The sequence below is a fragment of the Bombyx mandarina genome, chromosome 09, assembly GCF_030267445.1.
Source record: "Bombyx mandarina strain Sakado chromosome 09, ASM3026744v2".
Taxonomy (NCBI): Eukaryota; Metazoa; Arthropoda; class Insecta; order Lepidoptera; family Bombycidae; genus Bombyx; species Bombyx mandarina.
The window spans coordinates 16,335,961-16,357,812 of NC_143216.1; positions in this window are offsets into that span (position 1 = coordinate 16,335,961).

The following is a 21,852-nucleotide window of genomic DNA, read 5'->3' on the forward strand; positions in this document are numbered from 1 at the left end:
CCTTCAAACCGAAACGCATTACTGCTTCACGGCAGAAATAGGCAGGGTAGTGGTACCTACCCGTGTGGACTTACAAGAGGTCCTACCACCAGTAATTACGCAAATTATACTTTTGCGGGTTTGATTTTTATTACACGATGTTATTCCTTCACCGTAGAAGTCAATCGTGAACATTTGTTGAGTACGTATTTCATTAGAAAAATTGGCATCCGCCTGCGAGATTCGAACACCGTTGCATCGGTAGATACGAATGCACCGGACGTCTTATCCTTAAAGCCACGACAACTTCACGCATAGCGTAACTTTTTTCACAAGTTTCTAATCAATTATTCTATTGTGCTTAATAGACTTATGATTTCCCATTTTCCTCTCCTCATCCTCTTGCTTATTCACTCAATCCTAACATTAAATATATCATATTTTTTTAATAATAAATAATAATAGCATTCATGACAAGCACAACTTATTGTCGTAACACAAAAAAAAAAAAAACATTTGCTTGCAAATATCACAAAAGATTACAAATTATATTGCAGCATAAAATATTTACAAAGTTGAGCGCAACAAATCTAAATTAAAATTAGTTTCGATGCACAAAACAACATAATAAACGATGTAGGACAAACTACATACTATACTTGGTAACTATACTTGAGACCTTAGAACTTATATCTCAAGGTGGGTGGCGCATTTACGGTCTAGATGTCTATGGGCTCCAGTAACCACTTAACACCAGGTGGGCTGTGAGCTCGTCCAAACATCTAAGCAATAAAAAAAAAATACATATGTCTGTTTTATAAGTTTAAACAATTGCAGTGAAACTAAAAAAGAATGTCAAACAAACGAGTGCATTCGTGCCGTCGTGTTAGCGATTGCTCGACAGGTGATCATGAGGCAGACAGGTGTTCTAAACAAAATTATAACCTTAAAACTGCAATATGCAACGCAATATACAACCCGACTTTTTTTGCCCTTGTAGGCAGACGAGCATACGGCCCACCTGATGGTAAGTGGTTACCGTCGCCCATGGACTTCAGCAATGCCAGGGGCAGAGCCAAGCCGCTGCCTACCGCTTAATACTCTCCACAAGCCTCGTTTGAAGAAGGACATGTTTTTTTATTTATTGCTTAGATGTGTGGACGAGCTCACAGCCCACCTGTGTTAAGTGGTTACTGGAGCCCATAGACCTCTACAACGTAAATGCGCCACACACCTTGAGATATAAGTTCTAAGGTCTCAGTATAGTTACAACGGCTGCCCCACCCTTCAAACCGAAACGCATTACTGCTTCACGGCAGATAAAGGAGGGGCGGTGGTACCTACCCGTGCGGAATCACAAGAGGTCCTACCACCAGTAATCAGCATAGTCATAGCACCAGTCATACCATTGCTTAAGAAACGAATGTTTTGCTCGAAAATGTGGCACTTAAGCATCTTTAATTACGCCTGTATTTAGACGCGCGTTGGCTATTTTATAAATTAAGGCGAAAGACGCTGATGCTATATCTGACGATAATAAAGAACTGAATTAAAATAAAATAAAATTAAATGAAGCTCTTTAGATAAACTACTAATTACTACTTTACTGGTGGTAGGACCTCTTGTGAGTCCGCACGGGTAGGTACCACCGCCCCGCCTATTTCTGCCGTGAAGCAGTAATGCGTTTCGGTTTGAAGGGTGGAGCAGCCGTTGTAACTATACTAAGACCTTAGAACATATTATATCTCAAGGTGTGTGGCGCATTTACGTTGTAGATGTCTATGGGTTCCAGTAACCACTTAACACCAGGTGGGCTGTGAGCTCGTCCACACATCTAGGCAATAAATAATAATAATAATAATAATAGCAATACTACGGTAGCGGTACTAAGGTATCAATAAAATACATCATCGGTGTCTTCTAAGCGATCTTAAACGTATTTAATCCAATTTACGGATAAAAACTCTAATCGACATTATACTGGTTTCGAAAACAATGCAGACATATGTTCAACACCTTTCATAAACCGGTCGTATGAAGGACATCCGCTTTTTGGTCGAAATAAAAAAAAAAACTTTGAGTTCGACATTCTCACAGGAACCACTGCGTATCCGGTCCGCGGGCGCGGAATAAAAACGATCATTTGTTAATGTCGGCCCACCGGGCCACCAGGTAACCGTAAGTAGAATACGCGAGAATATTAGTGCGAGTTTCATAACGTTCTCGATAGCGTAAAAGTTAACCCAATTTTGTATGCAGTTGGAACAGCGCCCCTAGCGACAAACGTACGCAAAAGATCCCATTCCATACAAATGTGAGCTAACTTTTACGATATCGAGAACGTTAAAAAACTCGCACTAAGCACACAGGTAACTATAAGTAGAATACGCGAGAATATAACAAAACGATATCGCTACGGAAATAATATCAGGACGTGTTTATTCCGATCGGCTTAGTGACCCAGAACCGCAATGTCAAAATTTGTAGGTCACTAAAATTGAAGTTTGAAGACGAATGATACTATTCTTATACAAGGAAACGGTATTAATATTTACAGTTTAAGTTTATATTATATAAACTTAACACCTATTTAGGCTAACTTAAAAACTCTTAATGGAGTAGAATCAGTTTTTCTTATATTACATTATCGTAGTTTATATAGAGTGTAAGGTATTCACCCTTTAGTTGAAAAACAATAATCTACTACTACCTTAAAATAAACGAAAACTAATATGCACAAATGATATGTTCATATTACGCATATGGAAAGTGAAGGTAGGTGGAATACACGAGGTCGTTGACCCTGAACATCATCTGATTTAATATATTGCGGGCAAAATGCTATCATATCAGAAACCACCAGCAAGCACTGCTTACTATCTTTGTTTTACTAATTTTTACTCAAAATAATTATAAATCTTGACGTGTCGGTAATGGAATTCAATCGATCGAATGAGGTTGATTTGGACATGTAGTGTAAACTAGTATACCTAGAATAATATCTATAATAATATATTAATACGTGAAGCAAAAACTTTGTATCCCTTTTTACGAAAATTGCGCGGACGGAGGAGTATGAAATTTTCCACACTTATAGAGAATATAGAGAAGAAGTGCACAATGCTAATATTTTTTAAAAAGAATGCATAAAAGATACATTAAATCAATAAAGAAAACATTACACACACTACATACCATGTATTTGACGCACACACGCATGCATACTATTTATTGTCAAACTTTTGTTCTTGACGTCAGTTGTCAAATTCAGCATAGATAAAATATTGTTTGTCTTTGTAAATATTTTTTATAGTGTAGTCTTGGCGAAATTTGTGATTATAGAAGTATAAAATACAATCATAACGGTGTACAAACTTACAATTCCAATTAATTATAGTCGAATTTCGACTACTACGGGAGCTCTAGTACTAAGTAATAAACTAGCTAATATATAAATGGATTATGCAGTATATTTTTCAACGTTCGCTCAAAAGCGGAAGCTTTAAAGAACAGCTTCGAAATTTGAAAGTGGTACAACGTCATCTGTCAACTGGGTACTAAAAATAATGTAAGAACTCTCCATAGAACGGTATGATGACCTCTAATCTACATACATACAAATGACTTCCACGCATGGACAACAACAATAATTCTAATGTTTTACAAATGCGGTACGTCACCTGCAATCGAAACTACCTTATGCAGGGGGAATAGAGTCGAAAACAATGCGAAACTAAATACAAATTTAGTTAGCATCCATCAGTACGGCGTTTGGTAATAGTTAAGTGAAAGGCCGAATACGTGAGAAAAGCAACGCCTATTCGAACAATGCCATATTTTGCCGTCATGTGGGCCAGTGATAGATCTCAGTAAATATTTCATTCCCACTCTTATGGCAATATGTTGTGATTTTATTTAAAACGCCACGCTCTCTTTTTCAGTTTCGTAATAAAACGTTCTTAGCTTAATGAAGCGAAACGAGGTTATCATTATTGAAAATTTTATACACAATATTTAATTTCAGCTATACATAATGGTGCATTCATGAATTCGTCAATAATGACAATATATATAATGTCGGTTTACAAATCCCGCATAAAGTTACAAATGTTTCTAATGAAATACGTACTTACTTCCCTTTTTATTTATTGCTTAGATGGGTGGACGAACTCACAGGTCGCCTGGTGTTAAGTGGTTACATCTACAACGAAAATGCGCCACCTAACTTGAGATATAAGACATGAGATATAACTTGAGGTCATGTTCACCAATTATTTCCACGATGAAGGAACAACATCGTATGATCAAGATCAAACTCGCAAATATTATAATTTACCCAATTACTATGCAAATGAATGGTCTATCTCAATGGCACGATTCACTTTGTGATCTCTAAGGGTCCGGTAACAACTTAACATCAGACGAGCAGTAAGTTCGTTACCCATGTAGGCAATAAAAAAACATGCTTTCCTGCCTTAGCATCTCGCATTTTATTACTGTAGACAGGTAGAAGAGTTCATGGCCCACCTGGCGTTAATTGTCCACTGAAGTCCGTAGACAATGTTTCACCCTTCGTACCGGAATGCAAGACTACTTTGCGGCTGAACTGTGGTACCTACACATACGGTTGACATTGATAGTGAAGGAGTAACATCGTATAAAAAAATCAAACCCGGAAAATTATAATTTGCATAATTATTAACTTGATCGTAGAACATCTCCGCACGGGTAGGCACCACCACCTTGCCTATTTCTACCGTCAAGCAGAAATGCGTAAAAAAAATGAGCCGGTCATTACAACGGTGTTTCCCAACGAGGGGCTCGCGCTCCACAAGGAGGCAATTTGATAATTAAGGGGGACAACCGCACTAAACTAATATAAAAAATCTGTATTAAAATTATTTTGAATTTGAATTTCAGTTTTTTATTATAATAAATTCATATGTTCAATTATTATATTTCACATTCATTTATATTTGTTCTGATAACACGTTCATAGTTCAAGCAGCCTCCCGGTGTAATAATACTCAGAAAATGACATCTCTCTCCGGCAAATCCCTGAGCTGTCTTAAATACTCAATTAAACACCTATTGTAGGAACACTGTCGGATCTATTTCTTCAACAAAGCAATAATACGTTTCAGTTTAAAGGTTGAGACAGCTATCGTTTCCGTGCTCTTTAAATTTCGATATCCGGGCGCGAGCTGAGCGAAGTCATTAAGGGGTCTGTATTTGAGGAATTTAGCATAAGATTACTCAACACAGGGAAACAAATTAACCTATCTAACCTAACTATTAAACAAACCTATCCAAAAAAGTGTACTAAACCAATTTAATTGTAAAAGTGGTAGCTGTACCACTGTATTTAATTGTAAAGGTGGTAGGGTACATTACTACTACCCTGTCTATTTCTACCAAGAAGCCGTAATCTGGTTTAAAAGCTTTGACATCTTATACAATTGACGCACTCAATGGGCCATCATGTTCTTCAGCCCTTTGATACCCAATGCTGGGCACGGACCTAACCTTTTTCATTACATAATAATCGATCGCCCGCCATTCTCATTGACTTAATTGGTATTGTATAAAAATTCAAATATAATAATTTAGTTATAATAATTAATTGTGATTTAAATTTTTTATTGAAATGACGGAGAGCAACATAAGACATTTATTGAAACAATTTTTCAATAATCACTAGAATTACTTAATTTAAAAAAAAATGAAAATAGCTTCGTTTTCCAAGGTTCCTGGCATCATCAGTACCTAGCATAACGAAAGCGGAGCCGTTGCCACAAAAAAAATTTCAATAAACATCACCATTTCAATAAATAAATTATTTCTTTATTATTATTAAGTACAATATATTTTAAAACATGCTCGGATTATTTTACATCGCATTGATAGAGAAGTTTTAAGTGTTAAAGTAATGGCCACCTTCACCTTTTGAGTTGAAATTAGAAAAGTATTTTGAGGTCATAAAATAAATCAAAACAAAACTGACATTACACAGAGTATATAATAATATAAGATAAAGTTTGTGTTGAATAAAGCCAATGATGTCGCTTTTTGAGGACAAATAAAGGTCTAACATATTTGATTGGTAATAAATGTAGAAGAAATTTTTTTTTATTAAAATTGGTTTTATGTAATCACCTAACCTACTCATCGAAATGGTTTTATAGTAAACGCCTATACATAATACTATTGAGATTTAGATCTGATATCTTAAAGTAGGTGACGTCATTCGTATCGTGATAACAACGGACTTGATAACCACTTAACAACAGGTGAGTCTTGAGTTCGTCCACATCTCTAAGCAATAAAAAATTTGCATCTGACATGGTTTTCATTTTCTGGAATTCTTTACTATTATTACACGAAAACAATTGTAAAATCTTCAAAAATCTTCAGTTGTACTGGGACAGGGCTAGCTTTTCTTTCTCCACTATTTTACATGTACTTCATGGTAGGCATCGGCTTGGTTGTACCCCTGGTATTGCTGACGTCCATGCGCGACCGTAGTCATTTACCATCAGTTGGGCCGTACGATCTTCTGCCTAAAAAGGCAGTAAAAGTACATCAGCCTATTCCTGTATTCCGTATGTCACACATTTCCAGATCCACAACACAATTGAATCCATCGTTTATGTTGCGGTTCGAGAAGGCAGATACAGTTTGAGAAGACAACAAACCGAGTATGAAAGGTCACAAATCATCAGTTACGTCATCACGTCCCTGACATCCCCAGGCATGGAACACGACGAAGGAGGATTCCAATATTACCTGTATCATAAATATTACGGCTGTGTTCGTCTTAATTTTGTGCACATATGAGAAAAAAGAACGAAGTTTTTTTTTAATTAGTCTTAGTAACTATTATAATATTATGTACACAGCTGACGTGCCTTAACTAAATACTTGAAACGTAAAGAAGATCTTCTTAATACATGACTTTAAAGTCATTTATACTAATATATAAATCTATAGTGGTTTTTACGGATGCTCCGTTATAACTACTGAACCACGCTTTCGATTGACTTGAAACTTGGTATCCATGTAGAAAATACATGCACTTAATGGATAAGCTAATATTTTTAAGTGTGTTGGACTCCCTACACCAGTTGCGGGGGCGTTAATGATGAGAATCTTTGTGGGGGTGAGAAATAATAATGTTTATTTTAATTGCCCAGCGAAGCGGACAAGTACAGCTAGTATTCTTATAAACTTATCGTCCTTCGTGTAGATTTCAATGCTAAATTAGAACATCTACGATACACACTAAGTCAGTAACCCCTTTTATTAATATGAAGGTGTGCGCCTAATATGAATCACGAACTATAAGGGTACCAAAATATTGCTCGGGTCGGTTAAGCCACATCAAACGAATCCATCTACTGACGTTTAAAAGGAAACGTAGTTTGCATTGCGACGTCATTGGCAGTTGACATGCGATACTATATTTAACATTTGCCTGTGACCCGACCTAACTTGACCTTTTCATTCCACTAGAGACATCTATCTCTACTTGATATATTTTTTTATTAATAGAGTGTTTGAGTGGGAACTCGCGGTCATTTTCGTGTTGGTTCACCAGTCATATTTGGAAGCCTAAACAGCCGAAGGTTTTTTTTTATTGCTTACGTGGGTGGACGAGCTCACAGCCCACCTGGTGTTAAGTAGTTACAGCCCATAGAAAACTACAACATAAATGCGCCACCACCTTGAGATATAAGTTCTAAGGTCTCAGTATAGTTACAACGGCTGCTCCACCCTTCAAATCGAAACGCATTACTGCTTCACGGCAGAAATAGGTGGTACCTACCCGCGCTGACTAACAAGAGGTCCTACCACCAGCAAAGCTGTCTAAGCTGGAGTGGGACAGAATACTCTGTCAATCAAACCGGAACTTGGAATTCAGCATGATTGAAAATGGGCTTGACGGAGAATTGATCTGTGCGGCGTTACACCAAGCTTCTCATTAGAGTCACTTGGAACACAAAGACAAGCCTCGAACAAGCCGGGGTGTCATCTCATCTGCCGCATGTTTTTTTTTTTTTAATTGTCATAATATGTAGGCGAGTATACGACCTACTTGTTGGTAAGTGCTGACCATGGTGCATAGACATCCTAACGTGAATGCCGTCAAGAACACAGCCAAGCCGACGCTTACTGTATAGGCACTGACAGTAACAGCTATTACATGTGAATGTTTTTTTAAAACGAGAATAAAGGAGACATAACTCTAGGGCGGGGTCAAGCAAACTGTTCGTTCATTACATTAATTTATCTCAATTAATACACACTTTACACGTGTCCACAAGCTAATATATTTTCATGGCGAAGGAATAATAATATAATACTACCTATACTATGCTATATACTATACTATACTACAATATAATACTACAAACAATATTAATAAAACCAACCCTTTTTTCTTATTCGTATAAAAAACAAAAAAGTGGATGCCAAAAAAAATCCCCTTTTTTATTTAACGAACAATAATTTACCCACAACGTGATGTCTAAGTACCTACATTCAACAATCGTAATTACTGTTTACGTAATAGTTCACGAGTCACTCTGAAGGTTGGCCGGTAATGTCATTCAATTTTATTGTCACTTAATTTGTCACGGCTTTTAACAACAAAACCTTACACGTGTAACCAGAATAAATTCCATTAAAATCCAATCAATTTTTTACAAGTTAAAGTTTACCGGAAACATATGAATTATAGTTGATCCTTAGGTACCATTGTTGTATGTTAATAAATAAAACATGATATACATATTATTATGTTGATATTATTCAACTATTGAAACTCGGCCATGATCTGCTATGGTAATTATTAATTGTACCAAAAAATCTTAGCGCGCCATCTATTGCGTATTAATGGTATATTTTAACAAAAAAACTTCCCTTGAGTAGTCATAGAAACGCATAAGAAAAACATTGATTTTCATTTATGTATAAAATATACGTAGGCTAACTCTAACTAACTAACTCTAACTAACACAGCAACTCACCATTTTTTTTTATCCTGGCGACACTAAGGATATTAGAACGAAGTCAGGGCCCTGAAACTGCGATATTTTAAGACAAATATTTTTTTGTATGGAAACTCGCGACATTTTGTAGCGGATGCCCCTAAACTTATATGTTATAAGGCATTTAATTATTATATGACTAACCACAGAAAATAAAGAAATAAAAATGATACAAGTCTTTATTTGTTATAGACAAATTGATTACATTGTATCAATTTGTGGTTTCTGAAAATTTACAAAGTCCTTCATTAAAAATATAATATAGGATAGGTAATAATATATTACTCCCATCTACAGGAGCAATGAGAAACTAATCTAAGCAAATAAGCCATCTAGTGGCCGACGCCCGTAAGCATTTTTGTTGAGTGCTTGAATTGCTTATCTATAACTAATTTATGTCTATTAACTATGAAAGAAGTTGTAAAATTATTGTGTTGTCATCCATTCTAAATGCGTGTGCAAATTTTCAAGTTAATCGAACGTTTTGAAGTCGATGAAAATGGCGTTCAAATATTTCATTACATGCAAAAAACATACGTACATAGGAAGATATTGAAAGCGTTTTAAAGTAGACTTAAAAATATCAATTTGATCATCGTATAAATTATTCACAACCTTTCTGTGACTACTACATTCATCCGCAGTGCGTTTCAAGAGCTCATTTTTGCCACGTGCCCCCCGGCCTTGAAATAAACCCCCCGACTCGACGTTTCCCAAGCGCTATGACATGTCCCCCTGCAAACAAGCAATGGAAAGAGTTGGGTTTTTCTTTACGTATAACTTTGAAATGAATATTGATGGCTATCTTTTCTTATTAATATTACTATATAGTCAGTAAATATAATTGGTCATTGTGGGAATTTATTTGTATAACAAGATGCTCAGTGGTAGACAGCTGTGAGAAAAACAATGATGCGTTCTGCTTTGAATACTAGAGACACAAAATTGGTAGTAATTTTTTTGTCATATCCACTTCTTTAGCCACTTAATATTAGATGGTACTTTTTACTGGTGGTAGGACCTCTTGTGACGGGTAGGTACCACCACCCTGCGTATTTCTGCCATGAAGCAGTAATGCGTTTCGGTTTGAAGGGTGGGGCAGCCGTTGTAACTATACTGAGACTTTAGAACTTATATCTCAAGGTGGGTGGCGCATTTGCGTTGTAGATGGGTTCCAGTAACCACTTAACACCAGGTGGACTGTGAGCTCGTCCACCCATCTAAGCAATAAAAAAAATTAAAGAAAGATGGTCTGTGGTCTAAACTATACATAAGCGTTAATAAAAGTTATATTAGGTAGTAAATGTTACTGTCAGTGCCTGTTAGACTACAGGAATTTGTTTAAAAAATGGAACGACAAGTACACTTAAATCTAAAACAATTCCACTTTCAACGACATTAAGCTTGGGATTTAGCATTCATCCTAGATTATGGGTGGGGGAAATAAGGTCATCAGGACCGATACAAATACTTAACAAAAATTACGATTTCGATTGAAATGCGTATTCATATCCAACCACCATTAACTACAAGATCGGTCCGAATAATACCTAGCTATGAAGGTAAGAAAATTTAACAAGATTATATAGAAACATTTCAGTTTTTTTTATTGCCTAGATGGGTGGACGAGCTCACAGCCCACCTGATGTAAAGTGGTTACTGGAGCCCATGGACATCTACTATGTAAATGGGCCACCCACCTTGAGATATAAGTTCTAAGATCTCAGTATAGTTACAACGGCTGCCCTACCCTTCAAACCGAAACGCATTACTGCTTCACGGCAGAAATAGGCAGGGCGGTGGTACCCACCCGCGCGGACTCACAAGAGGTCCTACCACCAGTTTGCCAAAACCTTACTTCAAACGTAACCTTAAAGTACGTACCAGTCTAAAAACCTTAACAATCAACAATCACAAATATCTCTTTTTCTCGTCTAATCTCATTAAACCCTATCTTGTCTAATAACAACAGAAAGGTGAATCGGAAACTTCGAATCCGATATTTGAACAAAATCAAACCGGATATGGACGTTCGTAGCTAAACACGGTCGTGTTGTGGGAGTGCGCTATTCCAGCCTCGCCGGAACAAAGAGATATGCCTACTTCCTCATTCACATGCCCAAAGAATAAAAAAGGAACAGATTGGTTGAATTTGCGGTTAGATCGTAAAATGAAAATGCCTTACAATAATAAACTTATCGTACTATACAATACTTACAATAATACTTACAATTACTATTAATATTAAAGTGGTATATAATTTTTGCTGGTAGGACACCTCTTGTGAGTCCGTACGGATAGGTACTACCGTCTTGCCTATTTCTGCCGTGAAGCAGCAATGCGTTTCGGTTCGAAAGGTGGGGCAACCGTTGTAACTATACCTTGGAACTCATATCTCAAGGTGGGTGGCGGCATTTACGTTGTGGATGTCTATCGACTTCGGTAACCACATAACTTACATAACATATATAAATAATAAAAATAAACATAAAACCGACACCAATTAGAATTTTACATTGAAATCCATGCTTCCACGATTAAACTACTTGTATTTCAAATTTCATTATTTTCATAGGCACGTCTATTTCAAATAATCTTTGTCGCAACGCACCTAAGCTGCGGCACGTATGTCCACGCGGGGTGGAGCACGAAGGAGATCGAAAATAAAAACTCCCTCGGAGGGGGTGCTTCATCCCCAAACATATTACGGGAATGTCGGTAGGTCGAGGTTCCGGACCTTACGATTTTTTTTTTGCGATAGTCCGCTGCCGATATCGGTCCTCAAATTGTTTTATTTTATTTTAATTCGTTGTCGTTCACAAATATTAAACAAAAGTCATGCGAAAGTTTTCTGTACATCACAAATACATAATGGAGATTATACACTCGTCATCGTGAAAGAAGTTTAACGATACTTTTAATTTGACTGCTACGTTTTAGTAAAACACTAAGATTTTCGAAATTATTTCCAAATTACTAAAAGTTATCAATCATGATTTACAAGCAAATCCGTAAGGCATACATAATCATGCCGTGCGACTACATAAAATCACGCAACTGTGCAATTCTCGTAAAGATTCTCGTATTAAACCTGGTGTTTTACCATCGTTCAGGTAAATAAAATGAAGATAGCCGTGAAAACGAATGAGTACAGTATCAACAGATTTCGCTCATGGCGGCACCCGGAATGGCTTTTCTATTCAATTTTCGATAGAGATTTTTTTACCTACCCGCAGTTTTGCGTACGACCGGAACCAATAAATCTCTTCTCGAGGTATAAGGGGCGAATTAATCACATGACTACTTCGAAGACTCGTCAATCGACAGATCCACGGCTTAAGCAAATGTGAACTCAAGCGTGCAAAAGAAAGAGGTCCACATTAGATTGAGGCTTCGTTTTTATTTACCGAACGCAAGGTGCAAATAAATATTAGGACCGGCTCGGATACACTCCGAGGAGATTAAAGTGTTCGCCAGTTCGGGATCACCAATGTAATGTAAATGAGAAGCGAATTGGTTCGAATACTGAAACAACACTTATCTCGGTACCTACGCGTAGAAGTAAATTATAAAGCTAATTTACGCAAGCCGTAAAGCGAAAAAACACTTGATTAAATAGGGAAACCCGAAATTTAAAAGCTACGTTGTTTCCCGCCCATTAGGGTTAGGGGTGGCGGGTTGCTTTTCGGGAGGGCAGCGGGCACAAATTAATAAACAAAACTGGCCTGGGCGCGGACGAAGCGACATATATTGTGTACATTATACACATCGTCCTTCTGATTGTTAACTATATAATTAACGTAAAACGTATAGTTCACGAACATATCAATGCACCCTTACAAGCTATAACCAATTATAAACACCTACACCTTACTGTATTACACAAAAAAACGAGACAGTAAAAACACATTAAAGAATCTTGATCGTTACGCAGAGAAAATCCTCAATTCGCTATAAAGAGTATGTGTTCCCGTGCGGCCGAAGAAACGTTGTCATTCAAAATCAGACCACGTGTACAATATTTCATCATCAGGAAGGGTGGTGGAGTCGCACCCTTACTCGAGAACTCTCCTGCCTTCGCGCCCACCCCGTCGCCCGACCCAAAAAGTCTATCTGCACTTGACACGGGAGGAAACGGGACAGATTAACCGTAGTGAAGGGAACAAAGCTAAATATGTTTCAAGCTGATACTTACCCGATTGTAGTAACTGCAAAATTTGCAGATGCTAATTACTGATAGAAAAGAAATGCAAATCAGATGGCCGGTGCTTTAAAATGGCAAAGAAAATTAATAAGCTGGTGTAATAGTGATTATATTAATAAGTAAGTGTACCTTGATCGAATTAAGCTCTTATATATGAACATTACATTATAAATAAAGTATACATTGATAAAAATCAAAAAGTTTTTTTTTTCATTTTTATGTGATATAATTGACTAAACTCATATTAGTTTTTTTTCATTGTTATTGAAATCGTTTACTACCAATCGTAAAAAAAATATGTAATTAATCTGCGTACTAAGTATACTGTATTCAGTATAAAAGTTATACAATGCTGAAAAAGGATGGAGGAATGAAATGATGGAACCATTTTCAGTCTACGGCGAGAAATGCCCGCACACATACAAACCGTTCACCTCGTTTAACGCACACAGGCGCGATTTCCGGCGTGAAAAGTTTGAGCAGTAATTTATATGACGGTTTAAATAATTACTACGCGTTTTCGGCTCAATTTGTAGATGAGCCCGCCCTTTTCGTACCGTTGACATTTATTCGCTGGTACTTTCGCAGAAAGGCGTCTGCTGCAGTCAAGTGACGTTTTATTAAATCCTCATTTGAATTAAGAACACGCGATCATAATATTGACATCTATATATTAATACGTGAAGCAGAAACTTTGTACCCCTTTTTACGAAAATTGCGCGGGCGGAGGAGTATGAAATTTCTCACACTTATAGAGAATATAGTGAAGGGAGTGCACAAAGATAATATTTTTTTTTAATTATGCATAAAAAAAAACATTAAATCAATAAAGAAAATGTTACACATACTACTATGTATTTGACACAACGCATTTACACACACATATACTCTCTATTTATTGACAAACTTTTGTTATTTTTGAAAGTCTGGGATCAAATTGAGAATAGATTAATATGTACATACTGTTTGTCTTTAATATTATTTGTCTATAGTGTAGTCATGGCGAAATCTGTGATTATAGAAATAAAATAATAGTCTATGACAATACAGTTATAATAGTGTACAAACTTATAAATTTCAAATAATTCTAATTGAATTTCGAATACCGGGGGACCACTAGTAATATTAAAAATACTAATATATTTGGATTGAGAAAAACACATTGCAAAAACGCTAGGCGGATTATTTGGCGGCACATCATCACTTAAACGATTTTCAGAGTCTATGGACATTGCCGTCGTTGTCACTCCTCTTGAGACATTACCGAGAGGCTCACGTGATGATGTCCATAGACTCTAGTATCGACTTAACGTCAGATGGGCCGTAGGCCGTTTATATAGTGCTAGAAAATAATGTGACTGTGACCTTTAAGTAAACAGAGATACGCACTATGATTTTCCTATTATTTGCGTTTTGTATTCAATTAAAAATATGTTTTTCTGCGGTTTATATCACTTTATATCTTACTTATATCTTATTTACTTTATATCACTTTATATCATTGCGATCACTGTGAATATAAATGGCCGCCGATGTATTAAATGACATCTTGATGATTAAAATTAAAAGTAAGTTTTCCGAGCGCTATGACATGTCCTTCTTCAAACGAGGCTTGCGGAGAGTATTAATGGTAGGCAGCGGCTTGGCTCTGCCCCTGGCATTGCTGACGTCCATGAACGACGGTGACCACTTCCCATCAGATGGGCCATATGCTCGTCTGCCTACAAAAGCAATAAAAAAAAGAAAAAAAGAATTGTACTTAAGCTTACTTATAATAAAATATCATACAAATAGTACTTATTATACATAGGCTATATAAAGAAACTATTATTTCAGTTTCACAACGCGAAGAATACCCACCGAATAGTCATCGAATGTTTTCTCCTTATGAAAGTTTCTTCAGCGGCCCAAAATAATCTTGATTCGTTTTCTGCAATATAAAAGACTGCTTGATCCCATTGCCATCTGCTTCGAAAATAGATTGCTTGTCAATAAAAATGTAAATTCCACGCTTCGGCTCTCGGCTAATTCATTTCCCAATGGAAAATCCGGGTGCGCGTCGCCGGAAATCCGTCGACCGTTCGTTTCAATGACATTTTTTTATTTATTTCATATTGACCAGACGTCCAGCTAGTTTGCATACGACGTTTGTCTGTAGCAACATCAGAAAATGATATGAACCGCTTTTCATCGGCATCCATACCCGCTCCAATACAAGCTCACACACTTTTTGTACAGATTCCAAATATTAACGTCTTTCCTGATGATTTATAGAGGTCCTTTCCCGTGAAAGAGATGAAGGGGCTTCCAGGGGACTCGATATGAATTCTAATACGGCTTTGCGATAACAACTATTGTTCAGGAACAAGATTTTTCCTCATGGGAAGCCAGTGTACGTACATAAAAAACAAGATTTTTATCTTAAAGGCATGTAACATCAACAATTTCGAACTTATTGGGCACGATATTAACGAAAAAAATCGAAATACGCAAATTTGATCCCAAACCTCGAGTTTGCCGCTCACACTCTCGCGGTGATATGCCTGACACCCTAATCAAATAAGTACCTTTTACCGGGCCCGGTTATCTTGTGGCCTAAAGTGGAGCATGCCGTATTGTTTTAAGGCTTAATTTACAATGCGGGGAAGGCAACTGACTAGCTTCCGCATAAAACGTATTTGTAGGAAGGACGACCCAGAAAATGGGTATAATATACTCACACTACCGCCGCATCCTCGTCTTATTCTCCCAGCGCGTCCCCCAGGAGTCTGCAGAAATTTATATAACAAGCTATCTCGTCCGGGCTCAGTTATTGTCGGGGAAATACAGCCTCGAACATTATTTTTAATTAAACAAAAGTATTACCCATTAGCGTCTTTCGAACCAAAACATGGTTATTACGAGTATTAAAATCATGTATTTCAAATTATTCGTACGGTTTCCTATTTCCTTTGATTTTTATATATGAATAACAGTAGACAGCGGTATGACTCTACCCCTTCGCGTTCCTGAAGTCCATCGGCAATAACAACCACTCACCATCAGTTGGACCGTATGCTCATCTGCCTACAAGCGTAATAAAAATTAAATTGTCAACACAAAAATTTTAATAAATAAATTTTAAAAAACGTTGCCCTAAAAGTATCATATCTAAAGTTATTATTGTGTAGACAAAATGTCATCAAATATGTATATATGCAAATTGTTTAAAGACGATTATTTAAAAATCAGATTCTTTAAATAATTTCTCATAGAATCACGTAAGACGAGGGGAACCCCCTCCCACCGTTCGACAATTCACGTTGAGCGATCGCAACCCTACTACAGGTTCAATGTTTATTTAGACGAACCCTACTCGAAAATAGCTCCTTCACCTCCCAAGTTCATTCTAACTCTAGATTATTCAATGTCAGAACTAAGACTCTATTCACTTATAATTCGGTTTACTAAATTGAAACCAATTGAATAATGTTTCGTGTTAGTTTAAAATAAAACGTATGTCTACATGTCTTCGTGTTGTCAACTGCTCTGTCATAATCGTTATAGTCAAAGTTTAACAACAAAATATTAGCTGTCATATTGTCAGTCGGAAAAGCAGCTCAAGGCGTGGCGCTAATTAACAAACCGTAGTATTTAACGGCCGTCTGGTGTAGTGGTAAGTGATATGGTCACTACACAAGGGGGTCGCGGGTTCGAATCCCGCCAAGGGAAGATATTTGTATGATAATCATAAATGTTTTTTTCCAGGGTTATGGATGTATATTAAATATATATATTACGTGTATTATAAAAATCATACATTTATTTCCGTTATTTGGTACCTATAACAAGTTCTTTACGAACTTATCACGGGACCAGTTAACGCGGCGTGATTGTTAGATAATATTTATTATATTAATAAAAATAGAAATACATAGCATGAAACCTAAAACAAAAACTCAATTTAATTCCGTATTTACTAAGTAAGGGATGGAATGACGACAGTTTGGCGACTTTACGTCACCGTCCACAGTAGGCGTACCTATTAAGTGATGAATGATGTATACAGTTATTTGTCCCGGCTATTTACCGGCCAAGACGTTCTGGTAAAGAATAGGATTGTCTGGAACGTAAATTACAGCAAATTGTTTTTTTTATTACAAATGTAGCGATGATATCTTTCGGCTAAGAAAGAATAGGAGCGCCTAATTCATCTAACATAGAGAGTAATGCTGAAATTATATTTTAGCAAGCGATATATGTGTGTACATAATAAAAAAGTATTTTATCTGTTAGTTGTATGAGAACCACTTGTAATGCATCAATATATTCTTTATTCTATAGTGCAATCTTTAACTTATAAATTAACTAGCGACCTGCCCTCACTTCGCTTCGGAAACTGTAATTTATTATTGATTTTTCCACTATTTAATGGATGTTATTATACATATAAACCTTTCTCTTCAACTACTCTATCTTTTAAAAAAAACCGCATCAAAATCCGTTGCGTAGTTTTAAAGATTTAAGCATACATAGGGACAGACAGATATAGGGACAGAGAAAGCGACTTTGTTTTATACTATGTAGTGATTAGCTATAAAAAAAATGTATCAGTTAATACACGAAAAACAACAAATAAAATACAAAATAATTCTAATCAACAACTGTGGCGCGATAAATTATAATCAAACTTACGGGACCTGATTGCCTTTCTTATTTTGAAAATAGAGAGAGAGTAACAGATTTTTATATTGCATTCAATAAATTCGTATGCCCTTTGACGACCTGCAGACGTTTCAAGAACAAAATGTCATACAGATTATCGACTCACGACCTGTACTGCGTGTGGAGAATGTTCAATCATTAATTGAGAAATTTTATTTTTTAATTATGCATTTACAAATACTAGTAGTCCCGCAGTAGTCGAAATTCGACTATAATGTTTATTGATATTGTATGTTTAAACATTATTATGGTTCTATTGTCAAATACTATTATATTTCTACTATATATAATAACAGATTTCGCCAAAACTTAAACTATAGATAAATAACATTAAAGATAAACAATATTAATCTATTCGGAATTTGACCACAGACTTTAAACATTAACAAAAGTTTGCCAATTGACAATAATCAAAGAGTATAATTATATGTATGTGTGTGTGTGTGTGTGTGTGTGTGTGTGTCAAATACATGGTAGTGTGTGTAATGTTTTTTTTATTGATTTACTGTAAGTTTTATGCATAATTAAAAAAAAATATATTAGCATTGTGCACTCCTCCTCTGTATTCTCTATAAGTGTGGGAAATTTCATACTCCTCCGTCCGCGCAATTTTCGTAAAAAGGGGTACAAAGCTTCTTGTATTCATATATAGATTCAATACTACATGTGCTTTATTAAAAAACATTTTTTACTACATTTTTTAATGACATTTTACGTTTCTAATGCAAACAACAATTCAAGCTATATTAAATAGTCGTTTATATTATTACAAAATTAGATTATATGTGACGTCATTTGAGGTCACAATAGCCGTTTAGGAATTCTAACTAAAACACACAAAACCAATCGTCAATAGTCTCTATACTCAAACCAAAACGTGACCTACGTACATAATCATTATTTTATTGATTTTTATGTCAGTATAGAATAGGGCTAGGCCTACGCAGATTAGCCTAATTTTGTACTTGGAAGTATTAAAAGCTTTTAAATAAATTAAATGACCGTTTCAGGCGTGCCTTTGACGATATGAACGAAGTAGTTACTTCAATATTGTCATAGAGTACACAATACATAGAGTTGACACAGAAATTTAATGTCAGAGATGCCTGGTGCACTCGTATCGTGCGATATGACTGTGCCGGTGTTTAAATCCCGCAGGCAAGTATTTTTCTTTTTAATATAAACCAAAAAAAATCAAGCGCATAACAAATAATATTAATGTATACTGGTGGTAGTGTCTTATGCGCCATCACGGGAAGGCTCCACAACACTGCCTATTTCAGCCACAAAACAATCATATTACGTTCAAATTTCGTTTAGTTTCAAATTTTGCCCATTTTTTAATGAGCATGTTTAATAGTATGTAATTACAAATAGATATAATAACTTCTGCCTTAAAACATTATCACTTCAATAAACCTTTATGCCTTTTAATTCACTCACACCTGCAAACACAGTGGGTTGATTGCAACTGTCGTAGCATCAATTTGACGATATAATTAAACAAAAAATGCCAGCAAAATGACAACGTCAGCAGTACTGTCTTACAGTACACCCTTTTAGGTAAAAAAAATAGAACTGATAAACATTTGAAACATGTTACAAACCTACAACCTTGATAATCACCCATGATGTTGTTTAACCACAATTACATTAAGTGGTTCTCTATAGAAAGCTGACAAAAATATTTTTGTTTTCATACATACTAATTGCAGCTCTTAATAAACAAAATGAAGTACTATTCTATAAATTAGTATGTATATGGCAACTTGAAAAAAGGAATTTATTTGAATGAACTGATGTTATTGGTTAACAGAAATGATAAGACATCGATAACACATTCCCGGACAATTACGTACACGAAGCGTTTTAAATGAATTGAATATAAGCGGTTCTATTGTTAGACCCGGGTACATGGAGACTTCCAAACTCGTGTTGATCCCCTGATAAAACTATGCTAACGATCCAAACATGAAAACATTTTGAATCTTGTGAATTGGTTCACATAAAAAGTTAGCAACTCACGAAAACGTATTTTAAATTATTATAATTTATTAACATAATTTTTGATAGCTAATTACGTCTCTTAACCTATTTTATCTTAGAAAAAAAAACCTATTTTATCTTAAGATGAAAAATCTCATGCTGAAGAAACTATTAAACCTCAAATCGTTATCAGTTGCTTATATTATGACCTTGGCTCGACCTTGAGTCGTCGTGGCCTAAAGGATAAGACGTCCGGTGCGTTCGTATTGAGCGATGCACCGGTGTTCGAACTCCCGGGCGGGTACCAATTTTTCTAATGAAATACGTACTCAACAAATGTTCACGATTGACTTCCACGGTGAAGGAATAGCATCGTGTAATAAAAATCAAACCCACAAAAATTATAATTTGCGTAATTACTGGTGGCAGGACCTCTTGTCCGTGCGGGTAGGTACCACCGCCCTGCCTATTTCTGCCGTGAAGCAGTAATGCTTTTTGGTCTGAAGGGTAGGACAGCCGTTGTAACTATACTGAGATCTTAGAACTTATATCTCAAGGTGGGTGGCGCATTTACGTTGTAGATGTCTATGGGCTCCAGTAACCACTTAACACCAGGCGGACTGTAAACTCGTCCATCCATCTTAGCAATAAAATAAAACCTGGAGTGACATTCTGGAGCAAGCGCAAGACAGGATCAAGTGGTGAGAACAACTTGCGAGGACAACTCGGAATTATGGTTGAAGCTGACAAATGAATAATTTTTTTGTTCAACCGCCCTTAATAGCATGAAACGCAAAACGCACTTAACGATTATGCTCTACACGAGCAAATTAGCTCAAGGTATATTCAGCCTGAAATAAGGCCAAGACATGAGGTTGAGTTTCAAAAGCATTAAACAACGACTGCCCCACGGTTCAAACCGAAATTCTCATGCTCAACCATCTATTTAAATAAACAGGCAAGATGTTAGTACGTGCTGTAGTGGGCTTGCTATTCGCCCTATCACCAGTAACGATTGACAATTATTGTTAGTTTTTGGAATACACGACTCTTATTTACAGGATTGAAGCTCCAGCATAGTCGCATTGCTGGATGTGAGCACGCCACGATAATCTTAAATATTGTAATGGCGTAGCTGACTTTTAAAGTAACCTCTTGGTATTACTGATCGCCACGAGGTAGATAACTTTTTTTTTTTATGGCTTAGATGGGTGGACGAGTTCACAGTCCACCTAGTGTTAAGTGGTTACTCGAGCCTATAGACATCTACAACGTAATTGCGCCACCCACCTTGAGATATAAGTTCAAAGTTCTCAAATATAGTTACAACGGCTGCCCCATCCTTCAAACCGAAACGCATTACTGCTTCACGGTAGAAATAAGCAAGGTGGTGGTACCTACCCGCGCGGACTCAAGAGGTCCTACCACCAGTAAAAAGTGAAAGTTTAAGTCTCAAGTGAACTGTATACTAGTCTGTCTATAGAAGACAATTAAAAAAAAAACGAGTGAACGCTCTTACGACATTTGGGGGGCATCTAATGCCCACACCCAGAATCTCAACGAAAACAAATCGTAATACCTCGCAATTAAACACCGAATCAAAAACTGTCACTTGAAAATAAAAATACAATATTAACTACGCGTCATGTGCCATTTGTTGGCAGCTTATCAGTAATTTTGAAAGGGTTACAGGAAAAACATTAACTAATTGCGGCACTAATTAGAAGTTAAGTACGAAACGTGTCCACAGTAACGGGGGAATAGTACGAAACGAAAACGTGACTTGTTTACGTGGTGCTGTTCGTATTTAGACTGTGTGGACACATGGAAGTATGAACGATCACTTTTATTTTAATATGATTTATTTTAATATTCAACCACTTTACAAGATTATTTGCGTGTGTCGCCTTCATGATCCCGATACCTCTG